The sequence below is a fragment of the Eurosta solidaginis genome, chromosome 4 (genome assembly GCF_040869045.1).
Source record: "Eurosta solidaginis isolate ZX-2024a chromosome 4, ASM4086904v1, whole genome shotgun sequence".
NCBI classification, from domain to species: domain Eukaryota; kingdom Metazoa; phylum Arthropoda; class Insecta; order Diptera; family Tephritidae; genus Eurosta; species Eurosta solidaginis.
In genome coordinates this window covers 44,250,403-44,271,659 of record NC_090322.1, presented here as the reverse complement: position 1 = coordinate 44,271,659, position 21,257 = coordinate 44,250,403, and the positions used below count along the sequence as shown (strand labels likewise).

The 21,257-nt window shown below is 38.2% G+C and overlaps 1 protein-coding gene across 2 annotated transcripts in view; it reads right to left on the bottom strand.

Moving 5' to 3' along the window:
• Positions 1 to 21,257, bottom strand: part of GlcAT-I (Glucuronyltransferase I) — a 160,246-nt gene that overhangs the window by 87,029 nt on the left and 51,960 nt on the right. The window contains exon 3 of one of the 2 annotated variants that reach the window (XR_010952472.1): positions 10,311 to 11,203. The exons of the other annotated variant lie outside the window; for it this stretch is intronic. The gene's annotated coding sequence lies outside the window, so the exon portion shown is untranslated. Of the gene's footprint in view, positions 1 to 10,310; positions 11,204 to 21,257 lie in introns of those variants that run through there. 2 annotated transcript variants of the gene reach the window in all.

The following is a 21,257-nucleotide window of genomic DNA, read 5'->3' as shown; positions in this document are numbered from 1 at the left end:
AATGGTCCATCCTTTCTCCATGAAGAAGAAGCACGCTGGCCGCGGGAAACATGCGAATTGATGTCTGAACAATGTGCTGTGGAGGAAGCACATAAAAGAGTCATACTTACAAACCAAGGGGAATATCCAACCAAATTTTGTAATTTTTTTTTATATTTAAAGCTCACCAGAGTTCTGGCCTGGGTACTAAGGTTCGCTAAAAACACTAGATGTGATATTCGTCACAAGGGGGAATTAAACGCCATGGAAATTGCCGATGCGGAAAAAACTATTTTACGTCAAGTTCAAACAGAATCATTCGCCGAAGAAATACATTCCATTAAAACGAAGAAGTCAATATCGAAGTCATCAGCCATATATTAGCTAACGCCGTTTTTAGACGATGATGGTTTGTTGAAGGTCAACGGTATAATTGATGCCGCCTATTGTTTACCTCTTTCCGCGCGTCGTCCTGTAATTCTGCCACAAAATCACCACGTCACGCGTCTAATCGTCCAGCAATACCATAGTAAGCTGCATCACCAAAATGATCGTCTGGCAATAAATGAAATACGCCAAAAATTTTGGGTTCCACGCCTAAGTGCCGTGTTGAAATCCATCAAGAGGGAGTTTCCAGTGTGCATTTACAACAATGCGAAGCCAGCTACACCACTCATGGGCCAGTTGCCAACAGATCGCCTTACAACATACGTTCGCCCATTTTCTTACGCCGGTGTCGACTATTGTGGGCCATTTTTTGTTGCAATTGGTCGAAGAAGGGAGAAGCGATGGGTTGCACTATTCACGTGCCTGACAACACGAGCCATACACTTAGAGATAGCGGAAGATCTATCGACTGGCGCATTTATTATTACCTTTAGAAATTTTGTCAACCGCCGAGGAGTGCCAGTGAAGATTAGAAGCGACAACGGTACTAACTTCGTGAGAGCCCAAAAAGAACTTAATGAAGAAAACCGTTTATTTGACTTTAATCTTATTGAACAGGAAATGTCTCGCCAAAATATTCAATGGGTATTCAATTGTCCATCTAACCCATCAGCAGGAGGTTGCTGGGAGCGCCTCGTACAATGTATCAAAAGGTTATTACAACGAGTCTTAAAGGAAGAAACTCCGCGACTGGAAACGTTCAGAAGCGTACTGATAGAAGCCGAAAACATCGTAAACAGCCGCCCGCTAACTGAACTGCCTGTAACGCCACAAGACGAGCCCTTGACACCCAACCACTTTCTGCTAGGATGCCTCAACTCAACGCAAACTCCTAGTATAAACGACGAGCATGTATGCCTTCGAAAACAATGGCGAATATCGCAAAATATAAAAGATCGACTGTGGAAGAGATGGACCACCAAATACTTGCCTCAACTTTTACGACGCTCTAAATGAAGAGATCAGGCAACGCCTTTAAAACCGGGGAAATTAGTGATTGTGTGTGAACACACTGTACCACGAAGCAAGTGGATGCGAGGTCGGGTGACGGAGGTATTCACTGCGAAAGACGGCCAAGTACGGAGTGCTGTGGTTCGAACCACATCCGGATTAATACGTCGACCAGCCAGTAAGCTAGCCGCTTTGATGGTTGGTGAATCCTCATGCGGATCCACCGGGGGGTGAGATGCCATTTCATAATAAATTTAGCAAACATCGCAAATTAAAATATATTGCTGGGCTACTGAGCTGATCTAATTGTCTGCTGGGTTTGCTCAGTTATTTACCTTTTTAATACAAGTTACGGTGCACTTTCCAACATAGAAAACCATACAATAACAAATACATGCTAATGTTGTTTATTGCTTTGAACATTACTGCAATTTCAATGCATAGCGGCATAATCGTATGATTTTGCTGTTCTTTCATTGTGCACACATTTGTATTTATACAGGGACCTAATTGAACAGCAGCACAGTTATCGAAAAGAAGACGAGTCGAGTGGCCAGCAAGGGCAGCAATTTTTTTAACGCGTCATGTCAAGTTAATATTGCCTTTTAAATCTGTTGTATTTTATTTAAAGTTTTACCGTGTTAATTAAATGTAATCTAAATACATAAAAAACTTTCGCCTTTTATTTAAAGTCGTCGACAAGTATATAAAGCAATATTTAATACAACGCCCAAAATCAGTCGTTTTTTGGAGTTTATAGAATAAAGTATTCTGTTTATTTAAATAAACATAAACATAGCTCACATATTTTTTTAGTAAAATATACTCGATGAGGTATTCAAAGCTTCAAAAACACAAGCGGAGTTCGTTGAGGCTATTATGACAGAATTACCAAATGAAGCATGCAACAAAGAAGACGAAGTCTTGAAAGAAAAATTGGCTTCCTCTACATTCCAATACAAAGAAAATGGCAAGCAGTCGGTCGTTCTACTTCAAGGTTTCTAAGTAAGCATGAAAGCTGGCTAGCTGGTAAAAGTTTTTTGGACGACGAAATGTCTAGCACATCAACCAATCGAACCCATAGAAGAATGTTCGATCTACACAAGGAAAAGGAAGCTGGCAGATTATACTAGAACTATCGCCACGACTCACCTTTCAGAAGCATTGGGTATTAAATATAAAAAGGACGAAGAAAATAGAAGTCTCATATCATAGGAGCAGTTGCGTTAGCAAGTCCAGTGCGACTGAGAAGCATCAAAACAGCATTCCCACACCGCCAAATGCCTCGGAGATACACTCCTGAAGAGTATTTGGCGCTGTTTATAGATCTCGGGTTATCGAAGGATAAATATAATATATGGCGTGAGTCATTATTGCTGATCTTTTCCCTGGATACAAACAAATCACTCAAGCCAAGAAAGAAGCAGTTCCCCCAAGAGCCAAAATAACCGAAGTATCAGCTGAAGTTTACTTCCAAAACTTAATGGATCATACGTCTATGCGACTCTTGAAAAGTTGAAATCACTGCCAAAAAGCCTAACATTGATAAATAAATGGGGCTGTGATGGATCATCAGGAGAAAGCGCATATTAACAAAGAATAAATGTAGACGATGGAACAATTACAGATGGTAATATGTTTATGGCTTCTATTGTTCCCCTCCGTTTAAAGATGAAGCTTCAGAATATTGGAAAAATCCACGGACGTCATCAGTTAAATTGTGCCGGCCGATACTATTTAAATATGAGAAAGGGTCTTCGGAACTCATAAAAGCTACAGTGAGTGATATAAAAAATCAAATCGCAAAATTAGAAAAACTATAATTGAAATCGAAGACGGTAATGTTATCACCAGGGAACGGATTCTATGGAAATTGCCTTTTTTCTGTGGAACCAGGTATTGTGGTTTTGATTAAAAATTACAACGAATTAGCTTTACCTGATCCCGGATATACTCATTTCGATTTGCCTTTTTGGAAATAAATGCCTTTTTGCCTTTTTTCTATTTTCAAATTTTCAAGAGCTCATATTTTAAATTGCATTGTATATAAAACTGGTGTTGAAGAAATTTTTATCTTGCAATGTATTCACATGAAATACTTCAGCAAATAATAATTTTATACTCCTCATATCACCTTGTTGCGTACCAAACTTATTGCCAAATCCACGAAAATTGTTAAAGCTCTAACTTGACAGCTGTTTTATTCAAAACGATTTGCCAGATTCTGTACGTGAAAAAATTAAATCATAGCAATATTAAAACAAATGGCAAAATTAAAAGCTGCAACCAAATTAAAAATCAACGGGCTCATTAAAGAGTTTGGTTCGGATACCTTTTATACTGATGGATCCATTTTATTCTGCAGCATCTGTTCAACAAAGGTTAATCATGAAAAAAAGTATTATATTCAGCAGCACATCAAACGTGAAAAACATGTAAAAGGGACTGCTTTACTTACTTAATTGGCGCTTAACCGTCTAAACGGTTATGGCCGTCCAACAAGGCGCGCCAGTCGCTCCTTCGCTCCGCCAACCGGCGCCAATTGGTCACACCAAGGGAGTTTAAATCGTTTTCCACCTGGTCCTTCCAACGGAGTGGGGGCCGCCCTCTACCTCTGCTTCCATAGGCGGGTACCGATAGAAACACTTTCTTGGACGGAGCATCATCTTTCATTCGTATAACATGGCCTAGCCAGCGCAGCCGCTACGTTTTAATTCGCTGGACTATGTTGATGTCTGCGTATAGCTCGTACAGTTCATCATTAAATCTTCTTCGGCACTCGCCAACGCGTAGATTTCCATAAATCTTTCGAAGAACTTTTCTCTCGAACACTCCCAAAGCCGCTTCATCTGCTGTTGTCATGGACCATGCTTCTGCCCCATATAGCAGGACGGGTACGATAAGTGACTTGTAGAGTATGATTTTCGTTCGCCGAGAGAGGACTTTACTTTTCAATTGACTACCTAGTCCAAAGTAGCATTTATTGGCAAGATTGATTCTTCGCTGGATTTCAGTGCTGATGTTGTTGCTAGTGTTGGTGCTGGTTCCCAAATAAACGAAGTCTTTTACTATTTCGAAATTATGGCTGCCAACAGTAGCGTGGTTGCCAAGGCGCATATGCGCTGACTCTTTGCTCGATGACAGCAGGTACTTCGTTTTGTCCTCATTCACCATCAAACCCATCTTTACCGCTTCTTTTTCCAGTTTGGAGTAAGCAGAGCTAACAGCGCGGGTGTTTAGGCCGATGATATCAATGTCATCACCATATGCCAGTAATTGCACGCTTTTATAGTATATTGTTCCAGTGCGGTTAAGTTCTGCAGCTAGTATAATTTTCTCCAGTATCAAATTAAAGAAATCGCACGATAGGGGGTCACCCTGTCTGAAACCTCTTTTAGTTTCGAACGGCTCGGGGAGGTCCTTCCCAATTCTGACTGAGCTGATGGTGTTGCTCAACGTCAGTTTGCACAACCGTATAAGTTTTGCGGGGAAACCAAATTCAGACATAGCGGCATATAGGCAGCTCCTTTTCGTGCTGTCGAAGGCGGCTTTAAAGTCGACGAAGAGGTGATGTGTGTCGATTCTTTTTTCACGGGTTTTTTCCAAGATTTGGCGCATTGTGAAAATCTGGTCGATGGTAGATTTACCAGGTCTGAAGCCGCACCGATAAGATCCAATCAGCCGGTTCACGGTGGGCTTCAATCTTTCGCACAATACACTTGAAAGGACCTTATATGCGATATTGAGAAGGCTGATTGCAAAAGGGACACAATTAATAAAAAGCAAGACCCAAATGATAGTGCCTTTTGTGCAAAATAATGAGTTTTACGAAGATCTCACTAAAATGATGATTGCAACCGACATTCCTTTCTATAAATTAAGGAGTGGAGTATTTAAATCATTTTTTGAAAAATACCTTCACAAAACTCTCCCTGATGAATCCAAACCTACGTCCCACAGACGGTTGATAAAATATTAAAAGGCGAGGAGAACGCCCTAGTCCTTAATAATTTGGAAGCTTGCACGGTTCCATATTTAAATTGGGCACCACGGCAAAGTAGTGAATACAAATAAACGTCAGATACGATATAAAAGTTTGTGTTTCACCAAAGAGGATAAATACAATAAGAGCCGTCACTCGTTATTTTGTGGCGAGTATTTCGCTGGAAATTGAAAAAATTGATGCCGAATGTTTTCTGAGAGGGACATTTTTAATTGTCTCGCATTTATCCATAGGCCCCTTGTGCAACTGTGAGTTTTGGAAATAGAAATTATTAATTAAATACAGTCGGGAAAAATAAACACAAATACCCCATGAAAATATATAGAAGACATTTATAAACATCTCGCCCAAAGAAAAGTAGCGACTACCTCTCAGTATACATCGAGTAAATGTCTAAAAAATAACGAGTGACGGCTCTTATTGTATTTATCCTCTTTGGTTTCACTCATAAGCACACGGCATAGTGAAAACAAATAAACGTCAGATACGATATACAAGTCTTGGGTTTCACTCATAAGCACACGGCAGAGTAGTGAAAACAAATAAATGTCAGCTACGATATACGAGTTTTGTGTTTCACTCATAAGCAAACAAACAGCAGTGAAGTTTAAACGATCGAACGTTATACTTACATATATACACGGTTACCTACGTACATACATACGACAGTATCGCAACAGCTGTCTCGTTCATATATACATATGCATACGGTAGTGCAAGTGAAAACGAATGTACCTATAATAATATTCTAAAAGCGAATAGAGTAATCAAAAGAAACGATGGAGGAATTGCGAAAATTAAAAGTGAATCAACTTCGTCAAAAATGCAGATTCAAAAATTTTGTGTACTGGAAATAAAGCAGAGTTAATAGAAAGACTTGAATTATTTTTTAGTAAAGATCAATTTGAAAGTGCAAATGAACATACGATGCTTATGCAACGAATCGCAGAGCTAGAGAAAACCATCGCTAATTTACAAATGCATAACCAAGACGAGTGTATAAATAATGGTAATAATTTCGTACCACAGCGAGTATCTTCACCAGTGGAAAGAGCCGTGTTTCAATGGGTTATAGTTCCTACAAGCACAGTTGCATATCACGGGAATTATGCACAAAATGTATATAATGTAATGCAGGCTCCAGGTAGCCAAACTTGTGGTTCGTATCCACCACAAAGTGTAAATAATGTAATGCAGGCTCCAGGTAGCCAAACTTGTGGTTCGTATCCACCACAAAGTGTAAATAATGTAATGCAGGCTCCAGGTAGCCAAAATTGTGGTTCGTATCCACCATAAAGTGTAAACAATGTAATGCAGGCTCCAAGTAGCCAAACATGGGCGTCGTGTCCACCACAAAATGTGTACACACAAGCGCAAAACACGTATTATCCAAATTTTAACAATGCACCACGCGTAGTGCCACCGTATACCACAGTTCCATTTACTGTGCAACCTATTTCATTAGTTACAAATCCGCTTTGTAAAGTCCGCGACGTGGTAGAGCTATTGCCTGAATTTAATCCGGTATCGAAAACGTCACTAAATTCGCTTCAATACATTACACGAGTAGAAACGCTAAAAGACCCTTATTGTTGGAATGAAAACATTTTAATTTGTGCTGTGCAACAAAAGATGCGAGGTCCACCTAAGTACTGGGTAGATGCATTACAAGAAGTGTTCGTGTCGTGGCAACAATTTGTTAACCGATTTTTGGAAGGCTTTCCATATACGGTAAACAGCGCGGACGTACATGTCGAAATGTCGCGAACGAAAAGACAACACAATGAAACCCCGCAAGAATTTTATTTTAAGATGCAAGCGTTAGGAACGAAGGCAGGTATGCCTGAAAATGTTATAGCTCGACACATTATCCATGGTGTAAACGATTTAGATCTGAAAAAGAAAATTTCGAATAATTATACGCGCTGCACAGATTTGTTAAGAGATATAAATGAATACTGTGCGTATAACGAGATAAAACCGGTAACGAATGTAAATCCAAAACAATTTTGAATGTTACTAAAACCAAATATGGTCACATACAAAGTCGATCAAACAGTGCGCGTGTTGAACGTTAAATGTTACAACTGTGCGAAATTTGGTCATTTCTCGAAAAATTGTCCAGAACCACAAAAGAAACCGCGATGTGGAAAATGCAATCGAATGAATCATACTACTGAAAAGTGTACTGAAAATTAGAAAGCAAAGGTTAATGTACTAAAAAACAGTGACTGTATTTTGAAAAATGTAAACCTTAATGGTCATATAACAAATGCTTTTATTGACCCAGGCAGTGGTCGTACGCTTGTTCGTAAACCATTAGCCGCGAAACTCGGACAAACCAAGCCAAATGCCGTAGTGCTAAGAGGATTCGGTGGTGGTGAATTTATATGCAAAGAATAAATTGACGTTAATATTGAAATCGATAATATTAAACTAAAAATTTGTGCGTTAGTGGTAGATGACGAATTGATAAGCGAAAATATTTTACTTGGCGAAGATAGTTTATGTCAAGACGGAAAACGATTAGTGATAGAAAATGGAAATTGTCGATTAGAAGGCGTGTTTTCAATAAACGAAGTATCGCATCTTAATAGTGCGGATCGCGGAAAATTGAATAATCTATTAACGACTTTTCAAGACGTTTTTTCAGAAAAAATATCTGATCTCGGAAGGTGCAAAATAGCAAAAATGAATATCGAATTAAACAGTAACGTACCGGTTACAATGAAACCTTATCGTGTTCCATTTGCTAATTGTCCGATCGTTGCTGGCATGATCCGTGAGTTGCTCGATAATGATATCATACGTCCGTCTGATTCCGCGTACGCCTCACCAATTGTGTTGGTCGAAAAGAAAAACGGTGAGCATCGGCTCTGCATCGACTATCGCTGTCTAAATAAAATTACCAAAAAAATGTCTTTTCCGATGCCTATTATGGAGGAGCAGTTCGCACAATTGGCAGGTAATTGTTATTTTACTACACTTGACTTGAGAATGGGGTATCATCAAATCGAAATAGATGAAGAATCAAAATAATTTACGGCTTTCGTTTCCAATGATGGACATTTTGAGTTCAACCGAATTCCATTTGGATTGGTAAACGCACCCGGGGTCTTTCAATCGATCATGAATGGATTGATTGCTAAGATGCCTTCCGGCGAAGTAATGGCATACCTCGACGATGTTATCATACCAAGCAAAATTGTTGTAGATGGCTTAGAACGTTTACGCAGGTTCCTTGAATTATTGCGTGAGAGTGGTTTAACGCTACGTTTAGCAAAATGTAAATTCTTAGCTACTGGTTTTGAACATTTAGGCCATATTGTAAACGAAAAGGGTATAACGCCAGGTACTAAGAAAATCTCTGTCATACAGAATTTCTCGCAACCTACCAATCTTACGGAATTACGACGATTTTTGGGTCTTACGGGATTTTTCCGAAAATTTGTACAAGACTACTCACTCATCTCAAAACCGCTCACTAGTTTGCTTTGTAAGGCTGAAGTAAATAATTTTTGCTGGGACGATGCACAACAAGCTGCATTCGAAAAACTGATTAACAAACTTACACGTAGCTCAGTGCTAGCATTATATGATGTGTCTGCTAATCACGAAGTACATACCGATGCTAGTAGCGTTGGTCTTGCCGGTGTACTATTGCAGTCATACGATACGAACACGTGGCAGCCGGTTGGGTATTATAGTCGGCATTGCTCCGAAGCTGAAAGCCGGTACCACAGTTACGAACTCGAGGTTTTGGCTGTGGTAGAGACACTAGAACTATTCCGAACATATCTGCTAGGCAAGAGGTTCCGATTAGTAACTGATTGCACGGCAGTTGCCAAAATTCGAGCAAACAAAGAAATAAAATCAAAAGTAGCGCGCTGGTGGTTGAGACTCTTATAGTTTGATTTCGAAGCAATTCATAGAGCAGGAAGGCGTTTGGCTCACGTGGATGCTTTGAGCCGTTCTCCAGATCAGCCGTGGAAAGAGGTAGAAGTAGCTGGCGTCATTATGAAAGTAACAGCCGATACTAATGACTGGCTATATACACTTCAGCTACAAGACGAAAAGGTACGCGATATAATATCAATTTTAAGAGGTGATACTAAATCACCTAACGAGACAATGCTACGAAAAGAATATCGTTTACAAAAACACCGAGTATATAGATGCGAGGCAGACAGCCTAAAATTTGTAGTTCCTAAATCAGTAAGGTGGCGTATTGTGCAATCTTGTCATGACTATATGGGTCATTTTGCATTAGAGAAAACTCTCGACCGTATTCGACAAGCTTTTCGGTTCCCGAAAATGAGGAAATATGTACAGCAATAGATTGCGTCAGGTATCGAGTGTTGCTATCAAAAGGCACACGCCGGCAAACCTCAAGGGTGTCTGTACAGCGAGCCACCCGAGCCAATACTTTTTCGTTTAGTACACATTGACCACCTAGGACCTTTCGTTCGTAGCAAGAAGGGCAATTGTTATATTTTGGCGATATCAGACGCTTTTACAAAGTTTTTGGTGGTAAAGGCAGTGCGAGACACAAAAACTACACACGTCATTCAAGCTCTTAACGATCTTACTAGTTATTTCGGTCTACCATCGAAAATCGTAACCGATAGAGGTACAGCGTTCACCTCAAAATCTTTTGAAGAATTTTGCGAAATCAATGGAATTCAGCACGTCAAGACTGCTGTTCGAACCCCTCGTGCAAACGGGCAAGTTGAACGTGCTAATCAAACAATTTTGTCCTATATACGTACGTCTACCGAAGACCCAAAATTGTGTGATACAACGCTACGAAATTTACAATTTACGATAAACTCGCAAAAAAAATTCTACATCAGGATTTAGCCCGAATGAATTAATTTTTGACTTCGATCTTCGAAACATAGTTCATAACCGACTTGTAGCAGCAGTTAATGATGAAACCGACGTCCAAGAACAACATATGCCTATTGCTGAAAAACGTTTGAAATCGCTGGACAACATAGCACACGAACGATCCAAGTGGAAAGATTGTTTTGATCAGAAACACGCCAAACCTAAGCTATATAACGAAAATGACCTCGTGGTTATTGAAAATGAACCTTCAGCCACGGGGTAGTCACGAAAGCTGGAGCCCAAATATCGCGGGCCTTACCAAGTTGCAAAAGTTCTGGGGCACGATCGCTATTTAATCGAGGACATTCCCGGCATGCACAAAACAGCACGAAAGTTTTGTTCAGTATTTTCAGCGTACAAAATTAAGCTTTGGTGCTCCAATCCTCCCGAATTAGATGACGATGAGTCCCAAATCGGGGACGATTTGTTAGCAGGATCGGCCGAGATGTCAAGTACAAAAACATGCAACCTTGCATCATCATAAACTATTCAACTCCAACAGCCGCTTGGGTTAACGAAGGAGTCAGTCAGTAAGGAGTTGCCGAAGAGTCATAATTATCCGAGCTTCTGTACAATATTAAAATTCATTAAATCACATTCATTGTATAACTTTATTAATATTACATTGATACATCCTGACAAAACTATTTCATTAAACAAACCCATTATAATTCATCAGCATAAACCAATATGTGTTGAAGTTATTTATGTGGAACTAATATCAAACGAAGGTAAGGTGATAATGTTAAGGATCATTTTATAAGCAGCTTATCTTTGTGCAAACAGGTAAAAAGCAGCAAATGGTTTGCCGAAAATGTTCCAAAAAAGCACCAACGAAATGCATCAAATACAATGTTCCTTAATATGTGGATTGTTTTATCAATTACCACCAATTATAATTATTTACTTCCTTTTTCCATTCTATACATATATCTATGAATAAATGAACAATTACTTTCGCACAACATGTAAATTTTAACAAAAAAAGGAATTTATACCACTCTTTTTTTCTAAAAATAAACACTAAATAAAGTAATGGATTTTCTAAACCAAATTGTGTGGAAAAACTGTTGTTACAAATTATTGTGGTATCATCCCAAAGACCTTGCAGAAGGATGGGGCCCTGTGACCCAAGGGTGGGGACAAAAACATAATAAGCATGATTTCCACTTTATTTGAAGGGTATTTAAACAGAATTATACCATACAATTCGAAAAATCAAAAAAAAAAAAAAAATTAGTCGGGTTTATCTGGGATAAAGTGAATCCAAGAGTGCGATTTTTGCAAACGGTATTTCAATAAACTCCTAACGTGTTCCCTAAACCTATTTTTCAAATAGTCTTTTACAAATATTTTTTTTTTCAAATTTTCGAGCATTTTTGACCATTTCCACACACATATTGTATAGTGAAAAAACCAATTAAGATTTATTAATAAAGCGGTGCGTCCGTGATTAACACATTTTTGAGATTTTTTTTGATATAAAACGGTGGTTCGGTGAAAAACCAATTAAGATTTTTTTAAATAAAGCGGTGCGTCCGTGATTACCACGTGCCTATATACTTTTGAACCAATTTCAAATTCAGTTACTTCCTACAGATTTTTCATGTCAATAGTGCAGTGTCAATTAAATTTTCCACTAAATTTCTAAATATTTCGTCAGCGACAATTCACTGTAAATAAGTTCTTTTCTTTCAAATTTCTTTTTGCTCAACATTTCAGCTTCAAATACAAATTTGGACATTCAAACAAGTGCTTCATTAATTTCATAGCAGTTTGAACTGAATTCTTTCTGCTATTATGATAACTACATATGTACAACCTTAGAAATGGGAAGCAAGTGCAAAAAAACTTCAGATTCAGAATCCGATAAATCAGCTTCAAGCTACGAAAGTTTAACTCCATCTTCGACAGAAACAGTCACAAACCAGAAAAATAAATTATCTTTGTCGACAGATTTCGCAGGCTTCGAAGATTCCTCTAGCAAAAATTTAACGTCTCTCAACCCGTATCCAAATCTTAACGATACAAACAGTGCAAAATTAACTTCACCTTCTTCTAATTTAAAGTCAAATCCTGACGATTCAACTAGCGCAAACGTTGCCTCATCTTCTTAGAATTCAGCTTCAGATCTTAACGATCAAATCATGGCAACACTTGCGCAAAAGAAAACTTTCATTAGCATGTGTGCTACTTCAATTAGAGAAAACTACAACGGTGATCCTCTAGCACTTGAGACCTTTATAGACAAAATTGAATTACTTGAAGAGTTTGCCGATGAAACTTTAACTGGTACTTTTATAGCATTCTTAAAATCAAAACTGGAGGGTAAAGCTCGTGAAGCAATACCGACGCAAGTAACTTCAGTTAACGAAATTAAAGTAGCTCTACGTAATAGGATAAAACCAGACAACTCGAAGGTTGTGTCTGAAAGAATCACGGCGTTACAAGTAAATAACAACAACTATACTGATTTTGCTAGACGTATTGAGGAATTGGCGGACTGGTTGGAGCAGCTCAACGTAATAGGATAAAACCAGACAACTCGAAGGTTGTGTCTGAAAGAATCACGGCGTTACAAGTAAATAACAACAACTATACTGATTTTGCTAGACGTATTGAGGAATTGGCGGACTGGTTGGAGCGTTCGTTAATTATTGAGGGTATAACCCAGGCTAAAGCGCGTGAAATGGCGATTGAGCAAATTGTAAACGTTTGCCGGTTGAATGCAAAGTCAAGCCTCGTTAAGTCAATTCACGCTTCTACTTCATTCACCGACTCCAAAGATGTCGTAGCAAAATTAATAGTTGAACAGTCTAACGAAGTTAAGGAACGCCAAGTACTTGCTTTCAGGTCTCGCGGTAACAGCAATTTTCGAATTTTTCAAGATGGCGATATCAGGGCAATAACAGCAACAATAGTAGTAATAACGATCGCACGAATAATGCGAATCGACGAACTTCCACTCCTAGGAGTAGTAACAACGCAAACGTGCGTGCTTTAAACGCTCATTCCCCTCAAGAGCGAGCACTGGGGGAGCAAGAGATTTACGATTAACCGATTCTTCTAAAAATTTTCTACAAAAAACATTTACTGTCTAAATCTTAATTTCTCAGACTTTATCCAATTAAACATAACCGGATCTAACAAATGTTGCACCTTTTTAGTCGACACGCAAGCCGAAATTTCATTAATTAAAATCTCATGCATTAACAAAAATTTATCAATCAATGACAATGATATAATTAATATTATGGGAGTTACTTCAGATGTGGTTTCTTCCTTGGGAACGTTCACAACAAATTTACATTTTCCAATTTTTTTTATTAAGCATACGTTGCATGTGGTGAATGACGATTTCAATATTCCGTCGGACGGAACATTAGGTAAAGACTTTTTGAAACAAAACCAATGCGAAATCAGCTATGCGACATATAGTATTTCTTTTTGGATAAAAGGAAAAAAATTCTCACTTCCAATCCTACACGGTACGGAAAGTGACTCTTGTGTTATTCCGCCAAGATGCGAAGTTTTCCGAATTTTTGACTTAGAAAAATTACCAGAACCACTGGTCGTGAACTCATAAGAAATAGCCGAAGGCGTCTTTACAGGAAGATGCATCATCGATACCGATAATCCGATAGTAAAAGTTATAAATACCCCAAATACAATTAAATGCATAAAAAGTTGCAACATTCGTACAGAAAAACTATCTAAATATAAATTTTACAAAATCAATAAAATAGACAATCGAACTAATCGTGTTAGCGAACTAAAACAAATTTTACAAAAACAAATACCTAAATATGCAGAAAGTAATTTGCTTGAGTTATGTTTAGAGTATTCGGACATTTTTGCATTAAATAATGACAAAATGCTGCAAAACAACTTCTACGAACAGACTCCGACTTTCAGACACAACGCCAGTGTACATCAAAAATTATCGCCTTCCACACTCTCAGAGCGAAGAAATAAACAACTAAGTTAGTAAATTATTGCAAAATGATTTAATCGAAGAAAGCTTTTCAAACTATAATAGTCCACTTATAATTGTGCCAAAGAAAGATACAAACGGCGAAAAAGCGTATAGAATGTGCGCAGATTTCCGCGCAGTAAACAAAAAACTAATAGCCGACAAATTTCCGCTCGCTCGAGTAGATATATTCTTGACAATCTTGGCCGTGCAAAATATTTTTAACGCTTGACCTCTTTTCGGGTTTCCACCAAATACCGCTTCATCCCGACTCACGCGACATAACCTCGTTAAGCACTGACCGTGGATCATTCAGATGGAAAGTATTACCTTTTGGGTTAAACGTTGCACCTAACTCTTTTTCTAGAATGATGACGATTGCTTTTTCAGGAATTCCGCCTAACGTAGCTTTTTTGTATGTGGATGACATTATAGTGATTGGATGTAGCGAAAAGCACCACATTAAAAATCTGTCTCAAGTTTTCAGCACATGTAGAAAGTTTAATCTTAAATTAAATCCTAATAAATGTCATTTCCTTAGACCGTAAGTAACCTTTTCGGCGGCCACCGTGGTGTGATGGTAGCGTGCTCCGCCTGCCACACCGTATGCCCTGAGTTCGCACCCCGGGCAAAGCAACATCAAAATTTTAGAGATAAGTTTTTTCAATTAGAAGAACATTTTTCTAAGCGGGGTCGTCCCTCGGCAGTGTTTGGCAAGCGCTCCGGGTGTATTTCTGCCATGAAAAGCTCTCAACGAAAAGTCATCTGCCTTGCAGATGCCGTTCGGAGTCGGCATAAAACACGTAGGTCCCGTCCGGCCAATTTTTAGGGAAAATCAAGAGGAGCACGACGCAAATTGGAAGAGAAGTTCGGCCTTAGATCAATCGGAGGTTATCGCGCCTTACATTTATTTATTTATTTAACCTTTTCGGGTCACAAATGTTGCCAGACCCGTCAAAAATTGAAGCAATTAATAAATATACAAAACCAACCGACAAAGACGCTGTGCGACTCTTTGTAGCATTTGCGAATTATTATCGAAGGTTTATACCTAATTTTGCTTCTCTGGCAGCACCTTTAAACCGCTTGAATAGGAAAAGGCAGACTTTATTTGGGATAGTGCTTGTGAAAACGCATTCCAATCATTAAAATCCGCTTTAATGTCACCACAGTTATTACAATATCCAGATTTCAAAAAACAGTTCATAATTACGGTCGATGCATCCAAGGCAGGTTGTGGTGCTATACTGAGTCAGGTTCATGAAGATAACGATTTACCCATTTGTTTTGCGTCTAAATCATTCACTAAGGCGGAGCTAAAGAAACCAATTATTGAATTAGAGTTATTAGCGATATATTTTGCGATAAAGCAATTCAGACCATATATGTATTTATGGAACCAACTTTCTCGTAAAATCAGATCATAGACCCGTGGTTTATTTGTTTAATATGAAGGATCCGACATCAAAATTAGCAAGCATACGTCCTGAACTAGCCGAGTAAAACTTCACAATAGATATATCAAAGGAAAAAGTAATGTTGGTGCTGACGCACTCTCACGCATCTCATTTGGCGAAATAAAGGACTCGACTAAACAAATTCTTGCGGTAAAAACACGGGTGAAAACAACAATCTGATACAAATTTACCAACTATTTCTAACGACTCAGACAATACAGTCAAGGTTTATGACAAATTTTCATTTAAATTTTCTAATAAAATTCCACGTATTAGATCGACAATTTTCTATGATGAGAAAACTGAAATTTCAAAATTACAAATTCACGCGCATATAAAACATAAAAAAATTGAACTTGTTAATACTGAGATTGCTAACGAAATAACAAATCTAGACGAGTTATTTTCGAGGTTACAATCCGAAGCCGACAATCACGGTATTAATAAGATAGAATGGCCAAAAGACGATTTATTTTTCAAATATTGTACTATTTTAAAGTTTAAACAAAGTGGAAACAAAATATTAAAGACGTAGAGATAATACTGGCCGACCCGGTAGAGATCATAACAACGGAAGCCAAAAAACTCAAAATTATGTCAATTTATCACAATGATGCCATCCCAGGTGGACATTGTGGTGTTAAAAAGCTGTACGCAAATGTTCGTAATAAATTTTATTTGACCCGAGACATCGCGAAATTTGTGAAAACTTACCAACACTACCTGTTAAACAAGGTTAAACCAAAAACTAAAGAAAAGGTAGTGTTAACACCAACACCTTGTAAACCATTGGAAATAGTAGTCATTGATACAATAGGACCGTTCCCAGAATCGAAGTATGGTAACAGGTTCGCAGTACCATAATTTGCAATTTAACAATGTACTTAGTAACAGTAGCGGTTGCGAATAAAAGTGCGAAAACAATAGCTTATGCGGTATTCGAGTCATTTATTTTAACATATGGTCCAATGAACTATATCAAATCTGATCTAGGCACGGAATATAAAAATGAATTGTTCTCAGAGCTGACAAAACTTTTAAAAATCAAACACGATTTTTCCACAGCGTATCATCATGCGACATTAGGTTCAATCGAACGAAAACATTGAGTATTTGTCGGACTGGGATACTTACTTGAAGTATTTCACGTTTTTTCACAATACCACTTCGAATACAGTTTTCGATAATGAATTTACACCCTTCGAAATAGTATTCGGTAAAAAATCCATTTTACCTAGTGAACTTCAAAAAGCAAAAATTGATCCAATTTATGATGTAGAGAATTACGTGAAAGAGGCGAAATACCGCATGCAAAAATTACACATATTGGCGCAAGAACTTTTAAACAAACATAAAGTTCGAAATAAATATTATTATGACAAACATGCATGTCCGTCAACAATTAGCGTAAATGATAAGGTTCTAATACAAAAAGAACTGCGCCATAAACATGCAAGTATATATCAGGGGCCGTACGTAGTTAAAGAAATAGATGGGACGAATGTAAAAGTTTTTGATAAAGAAAAGAAAAAATTAAAAACTGTTCATAAAAATCGTGTACAAAAGGTACAATAAATAACTTTAGGCAACTCACGCTTTATTTACAAATACAAAATTTACAAATTTAGAAATGTAATACTCAAATATCCCACCCAGCATTTTTTGAAATTATTAATCATATTAGTCTTTTTCGAGTCTCCAGCATGATAAAAATAAGCATATATGCTCTCATTTTCTGATCAGAAAAGACTCCCTCGTCGGGAGAAAATGGTACCCTACGCGCAACTACACTTGGTGAGTCTCTTTTAACCTATACTTCTAATCAGTATTAAGTATTTTTCGAGTCATATTTACCATCATTTATGAGTCTTATGGGAATAATTTTTAAGTGTGTTTTAAAGCTTTTGCGATTCTTTCTCGAGACATTTAAGAGTATATTTGGGATCTTATTTAAATCATTTTTTGTGATCGCTTTACATTTTGTCTTTGCTTTTTCAATAAATCATATTTCACTCATAAGAGGGAGTCGATTTCGAGTCTTCTCTTGATCGCAGAATTGATTAAACAGTTTTTAGTCGTCAAAAGGAGTCGAAAATATCTCATTGTGGTGATTTATACTTTAATCAATCTTCCATATGCTATGTGGGTAATAACTAGTTTGAAACGCATTTCTATGCCAAAACATAAAAAAAACACTTGAAATGTATCAAATTTACAAATAAATATAAGATGTAAACATACGACTTAGTAGCTAAAATCTAAACCATAAACATATGTGATTTAATGATAAATTATATAAATCCAAAAACCTGAAATTCCAAACAAATTATATTATCTAATATATAAAATTCTTGTGTCACGGTGTTAGAGGCTAAACTCCTCCGAAACGGCTGAACCGATTCTCATGAATTGTTATTTGAACCATTCTCAAGAGAGTATCGTAAAACCCTACGAAATGTCTATTAGGCTAACCTCAGATCAACCTGTTTATTCACATCCGCGAAGACTATCTTATAAAGATAAATTTGAAGTTGAAAAAATTGTTCAAGAGCTTTTAGATAAAGGTATAATTCGGCATAGTGATTCCCCATATGCATCACCAATAGTGTTAGAAAAAAAGAAACATTGGGAAACTAGAATGTGTGTTGATTACAGAGATTTAAATAAAATCACTGTAAGAGATAATTATCCCCTTCCTCTTATCGAAGACTGTTTGGAGTATTTGGAGGAAAAAAGTATGTATTTTACATTGTTAGATCTAAAAAAATGGCTTTCACCAAGTAAAAGTAACTGAAGAATCAATCAAATGCACCGCATTCGTTACACCAAGTGGCCAATTTGAATATGTAATGATGCCCTTTGGTCTCAAAAATGCCCCCTCTGTATTTCAAAGATTTATATCTTTTATTTTAAAAGATTTTATTTCTAAGGGTCTCTTGATTGTTTATATGGACGATATATTGCTAGCCACAGCGGGATTAGACGAACATCTAATCTTATTGGAATCAGTATTGAAGCAGATAGCTCGACATGGTCCGGACTTATAGCGTTTTCTTTTCTAGCTAAAGTGTTACGCTTTTTGTACGCCGCGCAAGGGTTGTTGTACTATTCTGAAAAAGAGGCAACGCCTTTACGGGGTATTTCGTTCTTTTGTGAAAATTGTTGCCTGCTCGCAACGCAAAAGCGTTACACTTTTACCCTGTATAAAATGGCGGTGTGGCAATGCAACTCTGTGAAAATCTCAATTCGCTCTTAAGTTCCACATATACTCTGTTAATATGAGTGAATATGGTGAGTTGAAATGTTCTTTGTATGCACTATAAATGTTGAACATTTTCTGGGGTAGGAGTAACTCTATTAAGGCTTTACTATTTACTTAGGCAACAATTTATTTCAGAAAAGAAAACGCTATTAAAGTTGCCAAAGTCTAAGTTTTGTCAAAGCAGTATTCAGTAGTTGGGGTATGATGTCAGTTATATGGGCATAAAGCTAAACCAAGAACACAAACAATCTGTTGCGAAATTTCCTTTACCGAAAACTCTGAAACAATTGCACTCACTTATTGGGTTATGCTCCTACTTTAGAAAGTTTGTCCCACAGTTTTCAAAAATTTACTAAAGAATTTACTAAAGAAGAATTCAAAATTTAAGCTTGACGAAGCTTGCTTGAATTCGATTGCTGAACTAAAAGCAAGGCTCACTGACCCTCCGGTTTTGTCAATATATGATCAAGAATGTGACAGAATTGCATTGTGACGCCAGTACCCAGGGTTATGGCCCGGGGTGGGCGTTAGCTTAGCACCTGCTAAGCGACCATATATGTATACGATAAGCGAGAGTACAATGACTACTTCGTCAAAATCAACGACAGCTATTTTAGTTTGATTTCGATGGTCGTACAGTGCGGAAGTGTTGCACGCGCGCTTAAAACAGAGTTACAAAGAGTGCGTTTGACACGTGTTCACCGTTCAAGCATTTAAATCAAACTAAATAAATAATTGATTTTGCTTTCGTGCTCGCTACGCGTTCGTGTTTACTAACACATTCTCAATTTGGTAACCGCGTAAATGTAGTGGTGCCCACCGCTGGTTATGGCGCTGTTTTGTTACAGCGTCAATCGGATGGAAAGTTTCACCCAGTTTTTTACCTTTCGCAACGAACCACAAGCACTGAAAGCAAATATCGTAGCTTTGAGTTAGAAACTCTAGCTATTATCTATGCGTTGCGGCGATTTAGGGTTTATGTTGTAGGAATACCCTTTAAGATCATCACTGATTGTAATTCACTTACCCTAACGTTAAGCAAAAAGACTCTTAACCCGCGTATTGCGAGATGGGCTTTCGAATTACAAACTATGACTATTCTGTTCAACACAGAGGAGGTGCTAATATGGGGCATGTTTATGCTCTCAGCCGAAGTGAGGTAGTTCTTGCTGTTAATGAAGATGATTTAGAGTTCCAGCTACAGGCAACTCAAATTCGTGACCCTGATATTATTAAAATAAGGGACAGATTGGAAAAGGAACCATCGAAACTTTTTGATATAAAAGATGGGTTAGTTTATTGAAAAGATATGAGGGGCCAGTTGTATTTTTATGTCCCCCGAGAAATGGAAGATAATATTATACGTTGTATACACGAAAAGGTCGCCCATTTGGGGGTGGATAAAACGTATAACCAGATAAAACTACATTATTGGTTTTCGGAAATGAGACTTAAGATTGACAAGTTTGTAAAGAATTGTTTAAAATGTATTGATATTCGGCACCTGCCCGAGTAAGCGAAAGGAACCTCTACAGCATCCCCGAGAAGCCGATACCTATTGACACCATTCACATTGATTATCTGGGACCATTGCCTGCTTTAAAGTCAAAGAGAAAACATTTGTTAGTGGTAATTGATGCTTTCACCAAATTTGGGAAACTATACCCAGCTAACTCAACTAGTACTAAAGAGGTCGTCGAGTCGCTTCGAGTGCTTCCCAAGGCAGTCGGTTCTATGTACCGGAGCGACTCGGGATTTTATCCGACCAAGGACTGTCATTTCAGTGTGACCCCATCTAATTTGTTTCGTCCCTCCCACAAATTGTCATCCTCCCAGCAGCTCCTTGCAGCAGGACTGCTCCATATTATCTTACTCCGGGAAGGCATCGAATCCAATCCGGGTCCGTCTCCTGACCCCGGTCCTGAGAAATGGTTTTGCTGCATCTGCCGGAAAAGAATCTTTTTAGGACGGTCATACTCTGTTCAGTGTGTCTCGTGCAAGGGATGTTTGCATCGGACAGGTTGTTCTGGGCTTGATCCCAAAACCCGACGTCCACGTAACTTTTATAAATCTTTTGTGGCTCCTTGCTGTTCACGCCCAAGGGCGTCCCGTAGTCTACGCCTTAGCGCCCCCCCCCCCCCCCCACTACCCTCCAGCAGCCCCGCTGCTCAGCAAGCCACAACAAGTACCCGCTGCTGCTCGCGCCCCACGGCGCCAACAACTCAAACAGCTGATACCACTCATAACTACTACCTTTGTAGTAGAGTTGGTAGCAATGCTGAGCATCAGCCCCTG